This window comes from Peromyscus eremicus, chromosome 10, assembly GCF_949786415.1.
Source record: "Peromyscus eremicus chromosome 10, PerEre_H2_v1, whole genome shotgun sequence".
Taxonomy (NCBI): domain Eukaryota; kingdom Metazoa; phylum Chordata; class Mammalia; order Rodentia; family Cricetidae; genus Peromyscus; species Peromyscus eremicus.
In genome coordinates this window covers 78,538,172-78,549,264 of record NC_081426.1, presented here as the reverse complement: position 1 = coordinate 78,549,264, position 11,093 = coordinate 78,538,172, and positions in this window count along the sequence as shown.

Genomic DNA, 11,093 nt, shown 5'->3' with positions numbered 1-11,093 from the left:
AATATTCAATGAGGTGGAATCTGGTAGACTCAGTCTGAGAGTGAACACCAGGTTGCAAGGCAAAATTGGTCATTCATTAGAATATAAAAGAAATTTTAAAAAATAACATAAATGTCCTTGGTGAAGTGAAAACTTTTACTGTGCTTTAAACTCTGAAGAAATAAAGTCTTTTAGATATTTAGATATTTTTCTGGGTTTCTGTATTCCACTGTAGAAAACTTTTCACCATGACAATGTATTGTGACTTGGTCCCCAGCGACTACATCAAATTCTTTTTTAAGGAGTTGATTTCTTCAAACTCTGTTTCCCCGAAGTTCCAGCATGAAGTGCTTCCAGGGCTGGTCTCCCTTTTTTTTTTTTTTCAATTTTAGTTGTATTTATTATTTTGTTGTGTTTATGCGATGTGCGTGTTCCAGGTTATAAATTGGGTGTCAGAGGACAACTTAGAGTCAGTTGAGTGGACAATGATGACAAAGTAAAAAACCTTTACCTTCTGTCCATCTTAAGTCCAGGCTGGTTTGTCTCAGACCGACTCCCAGGTCTTACAGACAGCTCCTCCTTTCCCTTGGATTACTTAATCACCTCTACAAATGTGTCCTTAGTCTCCTTGCGTAGAGATGGCAGCCATGTTGGGTTTCAATCAGTGTCTTAAGATAAATATGACCAGTGTCACGACCTCAGCTTTGACTTAGAGATAAGTTGACGGCAGAGAACCAAGGATATATCATTGTGGACCTTGGCTGCACTAATTATGATTGAAGCCTAACCAACTTCTACTCAGCAGAGGGCACACTGAGAGAGGTATACCTTGGTTTCTGATTGCAAAGTTTGCCACTATTTTCCTTGAAAGAATACAATGTGAATGGACCTTTACTTTCTTGTTAAAACATTCCCAGTAGTCAATCTTCTCATTTCCCTGCCCTGATAGAGACCCCTCTTTATTCACTCTTTTGAATAGAATTCTTCTGATTTCTAAATACATGTCTTTTATCTCTTGATTAATTTGACAAGAGTATGCTAATGTGATTTTTTTTTCTATAAACAGGCTTGATGCTAAGTAATCTGATATATTCAAGGGGATTTTTAGTTCACAATTAATGATGCTAAACTACACTAAAGCCTGAAGCCAATCATTTTAAAGCAAACTAGTAAACATTTCTGGCAGCTGTGGAGCCTGCATGGGACCAAACTAGGTCCTCTGCATGTGGGAGACAGTTGTGTAGCTTGGTCTGCTTGAGGGACCCCTCCCTAGCAGTGATATCAGAATCTATCCCTGGTGCATGAGCTGGATTTTTGGAGCCCATTCCCTATCATGGGATGCCTTGCTGAGCTTTGATGCCTGGGCAGGGTGGGGAGGGCAGGGGATGTGCTTGGTCTTGCCTCAACTGAATGTACCAGGCTTTGTTGACTCCCCATGGGAGGCCTTACTTCTGGAGGCGTGGATGGGTGGGGGTGGGGCAGGGGGTGCAGGCAAGAAAGGGAGCAGGAAGAATGGGCAGGGATCTGTGGTTGGTATGTAAAATGAAAAAAAATTAAGTAAATTAAAAAATTTAAAAAAAAAAACCCGTATGTCTGGACTATCAGATCAGAATTTGTAATGGAAATAAATCATTCACTGATTTGCCTTTTGTTGTGATTTTATTTCCACTGTACTAAGGTAGTTCTATCTTTATGGAGCTAAGTAGTGTCTGATTCTACACTTCTAAGAATGTTAAGCTTGTTCATGAAATAGTCTTCCATAACAACACACATTTTAAAAGGGGAAATTTCAAGCTTTTTTTTTTTCTATTTTCACATTTATCATATATTTTTTATTATTACATTTTTGGGTACTTTGAAAATAGTCGAAGCTTTAAATATTTTAGACTTTGCCTCTTATTTTGATGCTGTAAACATCGATACCTATAAAATACACTCATTCAAAATGAATCTAGTAACTAAATCATCATTTTTTTAATGTCAGACTCAACATGTCCCTAAATCTAAGAGTGCTTTGCTTTTCCTATTCTGTTTCACAGATGACAAACCATGTACTTCTATATTCTTGACTTGGGTAATAGTAATTCTAAATAAGTTCTTTTCAAGATTTCACTAAAATATAAATGAGCCGATAAATAGAAACATGTCAAGTTCTTGGAAAAGCACTCAGAATAAATAGAATTGAAAAGAACTCAAATTCACAGTCCTCATGGCTCACTCAAAGAGAGGTACTGGGCCAGGGATTAGGATGCTATTAGAAGATTCATCATAAATACTTAATTTTAAAAGAGCCTTTTTGCTTCTCTGTGTTCCTGGATTTGAGCCTGAGTTGGTATTGTATTAGGAACGTTCTATAAAACTTTTCTGTTGTTGATGAATTTTTTTATTTATTAAATATATTTTTTTTTCTCATAATATGTATCTTGATTACACTGGCCCTTTCCTTGACTCCTCCCAGGTCCTTCCAACCTCCTCTCCACTCTGGATCCACTGTTTTTCTGTATCTTATTAGGAAAGAACAGGTTCATCGGAGATATCAACAAAAGAATACAAAATAAATATAGTAAGATAAAACAAAAACAAAAACAAAACAAAAACTAATGTCACATTGAGGCTGGACAAGGAAACCCAACAGAGGAAAAGAGGCCAAGAGCAGGCACAAGAATCAGAGACCCACTCTTTCATACACACTGGAGTCCCGTAGAATTAATAAACTAAAATCTATCGTACATAAGCACAGAATCTGGTGCAGGCTCATGGAGGCTTTGTGAGTTCATATGAGCCTTAATCAGTTGACTTAGAGGGTCTTGTTCTCCTGGTGTTCTCCATTTTATATGACTCTTATACTCTTACCATCTCCTTTTCTGTGAGTTTTCCTGAGCTCTGAAGGACGGATGGAGACAGTACATTTAAAGCTATGTGTTCCAAGATCTCTCTGTCTGTCTCTGTCTCTATCTCTGTCTCTTTCTCTCTTGTCTCATTCTCTCTATTTCTCTCTGTTTCTGTGTGTGCTTGTGTGTGTGTGTGTGTGTGTGTGTGTATGTGTGTGTGTGTGTGTGTGATGTCTGAATGGGCATCTCTTTACTTGTTTCCTCTCAGGAAGCCTCTCTGATGATAGCTGAATAAGGAACCAAACTATAAGTATAGCAGAATATCAATAGAAGTCATTTTATTGTTATTTTTTAGACCAGTAATATTTGGTTTACTCTGGGTCTATTGTTATTTTTTAGACCAGTAGTATTTGGTTTACTCTGGATCTATGGCCCACCTAGTGTGGTTCTTCATCACCCAAATTGTGTCAGGAATGGGTTCTATCTGGTAGAATGGGTGTTAAGTCAGATATTGGTTGGTTACTCTCACAAGTTCTGTGCTGCCATTGCCCAAGCATATTTTGCAGACAGGACATACTGCAGGCCAAAGGTTTTGTAACTGGATTGGTGTTTAAGTTTCACATGTGGTAATCTGCAGAGTATCATCCCACATCAAAGGCACTAGAACTTAAGGTTGAAGACTCCAGAGCAATTTCACCATATTGACTGAGGGGCTTGTCCTTATAAATGGGGACATGCAGTCAGTTTTCAGACAGCAAACTATTGTCTTAGCAACAGCCTGGGGATTTTCAGGGGTCTCCACTGGACAGCAGTTCCATTGAGTGCAACCCAGTCCCAGTACTGGAAGATTCCTTTGGTGACAAAAGAAGGCCAGGTAAACTCAGTCACCTCTATTACTAGGAGAGTTCATTAGGATAGCCTTCATATATTTTAGGGAGTTTCCACTGCACCAGGTTTCCATACCATTCTCAAATGCCCCTCAATTCTAGCTGTCTCTCCCTGTATGCTCTCCCTCAACCCTACCCTCTCCCCACCTGATCCTCCCACTCACATGCCAACCCTCCTGCAGCCCGTCCATAATGTCTATTCTATTTTCCCTAGCATGGAGATCCATATGTTCCCTGCAAGTTCCTTCCTCTATATCTAACTTCTCTGGTTCTATGGATTATAAATTGGATATCATTTATTTAATTGGTAATATCCACATGTAAGTAGATACACATCATATTTATCTTTCTGTGCTGAGGTTACTTCACTGTGGGGCATTTTCCCACCAACCCCACAGCTCCCCAGAGTTTTCTTGAGTGTGAGCAGCAGGAAATATTAGATAGAAGGACTTATTGTGGAGAATCTTGAGGAGATAAACAGATAGAAAATAAAGGATAGCCTCGAGAGGGCCTGGAACCTGTTCCAACAGGCCCCGACTGTCTCTGCTCCAGGGTTTTTATAGAGACACCAAGGGGTGGAGCAAAAGACCTCCTCCCCCAGCACAGCCAAGTGCACACCATCTCAGACACCTACACTCAGGCACGTGGTCCTAATCATCTTCTATGTGGACCTGCTGGGAAAAGCCTCAAGGAACCCGAGAACGGGCTCCCACACTTCACTCAGAATTATTTTTTCTAGTTCCATCCATTTGCCCGAAAATTTCAGGATGCCATTTTTTTTTAACAGCTGAGTAATACTCCATTGTGATTTGTATTCGTTTTTCTGTTAAGGAACGTCTAGGTTGTTTCCAGTGTCTGGCTTTAGGAATAGTTTAAGGAATCTTCTTCTGTCCTGCCAACCAGATCCCAAATAATGACATGGAGACTTTTATGAATTATGAAAGCTCAGCCTATAACATAGGCTTCTTCCCAACTAGCTCTTAGCCTATAACATAGGCTTCTTCCTAACTAGCTCTTATAACTTAAATTAACCTGCTTTTATTAATCTGCGATCTATCACATGGCTTTCCGTCTTTCTTTCATTCTGTAAGTCTGACTCCCTCCATGTCTCTCTGACATCTCCTCTGTGCCTTGATTATTTCCTTCTGCTTCCTTTTTCTGCCCATAAGTCTCACCTATACCAGATGCCTAGCTATTGGCTATTCAGCTCTATATTAAACCAATCACAGCAATATATCTTCACACAGTGTTCAAATATCCCACAATATTTCCCCCTTTTTCTCTAAATAAAAAGGAAAAAAGGTTTTAACTCTAACATAGTAAAACTACAAACAAAAGAATAAGCTATGTAAAGATGGTGAATACACAGGGTGTCTGGAACCTGTATGGTACTTTGCTGACTTCATAAAGTATACAAATATCCCACAACAGAATAGATCAGTAATGAACATGGTTGATCAAGTGTCGTTGTGGTAAGATGAAGTGTCCTCTGGGTGAATGCTCAAGAGTAGTATAGCTGGATCTTAAAGTAGATCAGTCGATTTCCAGCTTTCTGAGGAACAACCATATTGATCTCTAGAGTGACTGGACAAGTTTTCACTCTCTCCAGTGATGGATGAGTGTTACCATCCAGTGATGGATGATGACAGCATCAGCTGTCACTTGTGTTATTGATTTGCACCATTCTAACAGGTGTTAAGATGAATCTCAAAGTAGTTTTGATTTGGCTTTCCCTGATGACTAGGGATGTAGGACATTTTTAAGTGTGTGTCCAGACATTTGAGTTCCCTCTATAGAGAATTCTCTGTTTAGATCTGTACCCCACTTTTAATTGAATTATTTTTTGATACCTAGTTTCTTAAGTTCTTTATATATTTTGGATATCAGTCCTCTATGAGATGTGGAGTTAGTGAAAATAATTTCATATTCCATAGACTGCCACTTCGTGTAATTGACAGTGTTCCTTTCTTACTGAAGCCTTTCAGTTTCATGAGATTCTGTTTATTATTAATGTTGATGCTCGTGCCCATGCTATCTGCACTCCATTCAGGAAGTCTTCTCCTGTGCCAATGAGTTCAGGACTATTTCCCACTTTCTTTTCTGTCAGCTACAGTGTGTCATGTTGAAGTCTTTGATTGAATTGTAGTTGAGTTTTGTGCAGAGAGATAATTATGGATATATTTACATTCTTCCACATGCAAACCTCTAGTGTGAACATCACCATTTGTTGAAGATGCTGTCTTTTCTGTAGTGTGTATTTCTGTCTTCTTTATCAAAAATCAGGTGTCCATAGGTGTGTAGTTTTATGTTGGGGCCTTCAATTTCTTTGAATCAATGTGTCTGTTTTTATGTCCATTACCATGTGCTTATTATTTTTATTACAGTTGTGTAGTGCAACTTGAATTTGGGAATGGTGATACCTTTAGCAGTTCTTTTATTGTTCATGATTGTTTTAGCTATCCTGTTTTTTTGTTTGTTTTTCCATATGAAGTTGAGAATTGTCCTTTCAAAGTTTGTGAAGAATTGTGTTGGAATATTAATTGGGATTTCAGTGAATATGTTTATTCCTTTTGGTAGGATGGGCATTTTAACTGTTAATCCTACTGATCATGAACATGCAAGGTTTTTTCATCTTCTGATATCTTCCTCAATTTTGTTCTTCAGAGACTGGAAGTTTTTAATCATACAAGTCTTTAACTTGCTGAGTTAGAGTTACTCCAAGACATTTTATATTATTTGAAGCTTTGTGAAAGGTGTTTTTCCTTGGTTTCTATTTCAGTGTTTTTAACACTTGTATGCAGCAGGGCTATTAATTTTTTTGTGTTAAACTTATATCAAGCTATTTTGCTGAAGGTGTACATCAGCTGTAGGAGTTCAGTGGTTTAATTTAGGGTTACTTGTATATACTATCATATAATCTGAAAATAACAATACTTTGACTTGTCCTTTCCAATTTGTGTTCCCTGGATCTACTTCAGTTGTCTCATTGCTCTAGCTAAGACTTAAAGTACTACATTGAATAAGTATATAGAGAGTAGACAAGATTGTCATGTTCCTGATTCTAGTGAAATTGATTTAAGTGTCTCTCCATTTAATTTGTGTAAGCTACTGGCTTGCTGTAATTTGTCTTTGTTATGTATAAGTATGTCTCTTGTATCCCTAATCTCCCCAAGACTATTATAATGAAGGGGTGTTAGATTTTTTCAAAGGCCTTTTCTACACCCAATGAGATGATCATATTTTTGTCTTTAAGAGGTATATTAAAATTATTGATTTTCATATATTTAACCATCCCTGCATTTCTAGGATGAAGTTTACTTGATTATGATTGGTGATCCTTTGGGTGTGCTCTTGGAATCAATTCACACATATTTCATTGAGTATTTTTACATCTATGTTCATAAGGGAAATTGGTCTGTATTTTTTTTCTTTGTTTGGTCTTTATGTAGTTTAGGTAGCAGGGTAGCTGTGTCCTCATAAAATGAATTGGGCAAAGTTTCTACTGTTTCTATTTTATGGAATACTTTGATGTGTATTGGTATTAACTCTTTTGCTTAGAAGACTGTTAATGACTACTTCAATTTCTCTAGGGATTATAGATCTATTCAAATTGCTATTTGGTTCTGTTTTCTTGCATCTGTTGAGACTTGCTTTGAGTCTGAATATGTGGTCAATTTTGGAGAAAGTTCTATGAGGTAAAGAGAAGAAGATACATTCTTTTGAGTTTGGGTGAGATGTTACATAAATATCTATTAAATCTATTTGGTTTATAATGTCTGTTAGGTCCAGCACTTCTCCATTTGGTGGATTATCTTTTAATGAATATGTAGGTTCCTTGTCTGTGTCTTTTCACTAGTTTTTGTTTGAAGTCTACTTTTTTAGATATTAAAATGGCTATACCAGCTTTTTTCTTATGTCCATTTGCTTGGATTTTTTCCAGATTTATTTATTTTTTTATTAATTCTTGGAAAAAGGGTTTCTCTGAGTAGCTGGAGCTGTCCTTGAACTCACTCTGTTGATCAGGCTAGCCTTGAACTCAGAGATCCACCTGCCTTTGCCCCAAAATGCTGGTATTAAAAGTGAAATCAACAATAATTTGCCTCTTGCAGGTTAGTTCTTTTCTGAATCGGAAATGCAGGAGAGAGGATCTGGGGCAGAAGGGAGGTGAGAGGAGCTGGGAAGAGTGGGGTGCGAGGAAACTGTGGTTGGGATGTATTGTATGAGAACAAAATCTATTTTCAATATTTTAAAAAAAGGATTATATGATTTTAACCTTGGGTTAATTTGTAAGTTTTTTCAAATATCTTGTTGATGCTATTGTGCAATGGTTATCTCCAATAAAGTTCAGTTTTTCTGTTAGCATTTCTACTACTGTGACAAAACACTATAGCCAAAAGCAACTTGAGGAGAAAAGTGTTTATTTCAGCTTTCATCTCTACATCATAGTCCATCGTCAAAGGAAGTCAGGGTCTATATTAAAGGCAGGACTCAAAGCAATTTTTTACTCAAAAGTACATAACTACACTTGTTATTTAGTGTTCAATCTTCTATCAATTTAAATCTATTATTTGATTGTTTTACTAAGGATATATTGTCCAAATAGCTTGACCAAGAACAGGTTAAGAATTTTGGATGTAATTTAGTTGTAAAATACTTGCCTTGTATTTATGAAGGCCAGGTTTCAGGCTTTAGCAATGAAACAAAAAGTAATAAAGTAACAAAGCAGTTGACTTCAGAGGTAAGCCCTTGATCTTTACAAAGCTATGCATGCATGTGAATGCACACTAGCACAAACACATATGACCACACATAGGAGCATACACATACATGCACATATATAAATACATAAATTATCTTATTTATTAAAGAGCTACATACTAGGAACACACATTTCTTCTTGTATGTGGACATTGGTGATCATTCTAATGAATTACAATACTGTTTTAGAAAAAATGAAATCATATTTGGCAAACATTAAGACCTTAAAATCTGATAGATTTGGGCAGCTGGAAAATCATTACTTTATTTGGACAGACGGCTCTGGTTAAACTAAATAACTCATAACAAACAAACCCAAAGGTCATGAACTTAGGAACAAGAAAGGTAGAGATATGAAGAGGACTAACAGAGCTGGAGGGAAATAAGAGAGTTGGGGATATATTACATTTACATGGAAATTAGTCAAACTATGAAATGAATGAAGTGATTCATATTGATGGTTTTTATTTTACAGTACATACATAATTATATTTTTGATGGTTTTATACATGTGTACAGTTATTGTGATCAAATTCACCTTCATCACCCTCCATTGTCTCCTAGTCCTACTGGTACTGTTCTTACCTCCAAGTGCCTCCTCATTGTTTGTGTCTTGTGTGTATGTGTGAGCTGCTGAGTTTAGACATGTTTGTATGAACATGGGTAGAAAACTGTTTATTGTAGCATAGACAACTATTAATAGTGAAAGAAACTTACTTCCTTTCTCTCAGCAACAAAAGCTCCCCTCTTCATGAAATCTTCCTTCCAAGATGGGGTGTTGAAAAGCTCAGACTTACTCAGGTCTCATGCTGGTAGCCACAACTACCTTATGTTCCAATTATAATTAAAATGTCAGAGCCAGAAGACAATAGAATTTCATAGTATTTTTTCCATCATCTTGCTCTTACTATCTTACCATTCCTTATTCTAATATGTCCCTTAGACACTGAGTGTGGTGATATAAATGTCCTATTAAAGGTTGAACATTCAATACTAACTTATTATCAGGTCTTTGGCCAGTTGTAAGTCTGTATACTAATCATTGCCTGTCTGAATATGGTCCAAGAATTTAGTCATGTAAGGAGAGTTCTGGATACTTGTGAGAAAACAGGAGTCTTATGACCTCAGTTTCTTCAAAAACATGAAATTGTTCTTGAAATATGTTTGATACCCATCCCAGGTGTAGTGCCTGGAAGTGAGTTTACTATAGAGTGTTCATTACAACTGGCCTACTGTTGTTTGTTTATATGCTTCTATGGAAATACATGTTTCTGCTGCCTGTGACTTGTCAATTACAAGTGGTTACAATTACAATTGTACACTTCACGTATGTGGATCCTTTAACCCTCAGAGTAATTGTTGGATGCTCAGAACAAAGTTGGCTATTGCATGAGACTTTAGTCTACATGACCTATCACTTCCATTCTCCTAGTACCACTCCTGTAGAGTGGTAAACAATTGATCATTGCATAAAGAAGCTGCTTTGGTCAAGACTGAGATAAATGTTAGTCTATTGATATAAAAAGTATTTAAGAGATACTTTGACTGCATTTCTACTAAGCAAAAGGTAAGTAGTAGGGCTTATGACCTACCCAACCATAGGCATTGACTAGATTCATGATAAATGACACGAATTCCTTCACCTGCAATAAGTCTCAAAGCTATCAGAAGGTGATTTGTGATAACTTCCATCCAAAACAGTCATGCTATTATTTACCATTTGGAATATCTTACCCTCAAGTTGGTTCTCTAGTTAATAGTGTTCACAGCTGTGTGAGACAGACATTTTCTACCTCCACATCCTTAATAGCTCATTCTGACATTATGAACACTAGCCAACAGGGATTAAGCTTCAAGTCAGGAAAAAGCTTCAAAATTTGTGTCCAATATCCAAAATGTGTGGTGACTTCAGCAACATGACCTTACCATTTTTTTCTGGTGGGCAATGAAGAGCAATGGCAATTGTCTATGTTGTTTAAGAAGCCACTGCAGCTTTCCTGGCCAGCAGCTCAGAGAGGGTCCCATGCTTGCCATTGAGATTTACAATGAAGTTTGAAGTTAATTAGACTAGGATCCATGACACCTTGTACCATAAAAATAAGAAGAGAAGGGGAAGAATGAGAAATGATAGAGGAAGAAAAGGGAAGAAGGGAATGGAAAGAAGGAAAAAAAGATAAGAAGGGGGAAGAAAAACGAATAACTCAATCAGGTTGAGTAAAGCTTGGTAGTCCAAACCTGATTATGATATTTTTGGACGAGAATTTAGTTACCTCCAAATTTTAAAATTACTTTCTGTTTTAGTCATCTGAATGAATTTTACTTTTTAGTCTTACAGTGGAAATATCTCCATACATTTATCACCTTTTTGATGGGTGTTGTGATTAGTATGAAGCACATTTTTAGCACACAGGAGATATACTGTTGAATCTATTTAGCAGAACTTTGTAGTCTTTTCAAGTAGCTCCTTAGTGGATCTGTTAGGGAATTTGTATTGCAGTGTGTCTTCTACGTGGGTGTTTTAGAATTAGATTTACCAGAACTTCTGGTACTAACGGACTTGATATTTTTAGATTCTCCACCTCTTATCAAACAATGTTTCTAGATTTTCAGCCTCCTATCCAAATAACTGAAAATAAGG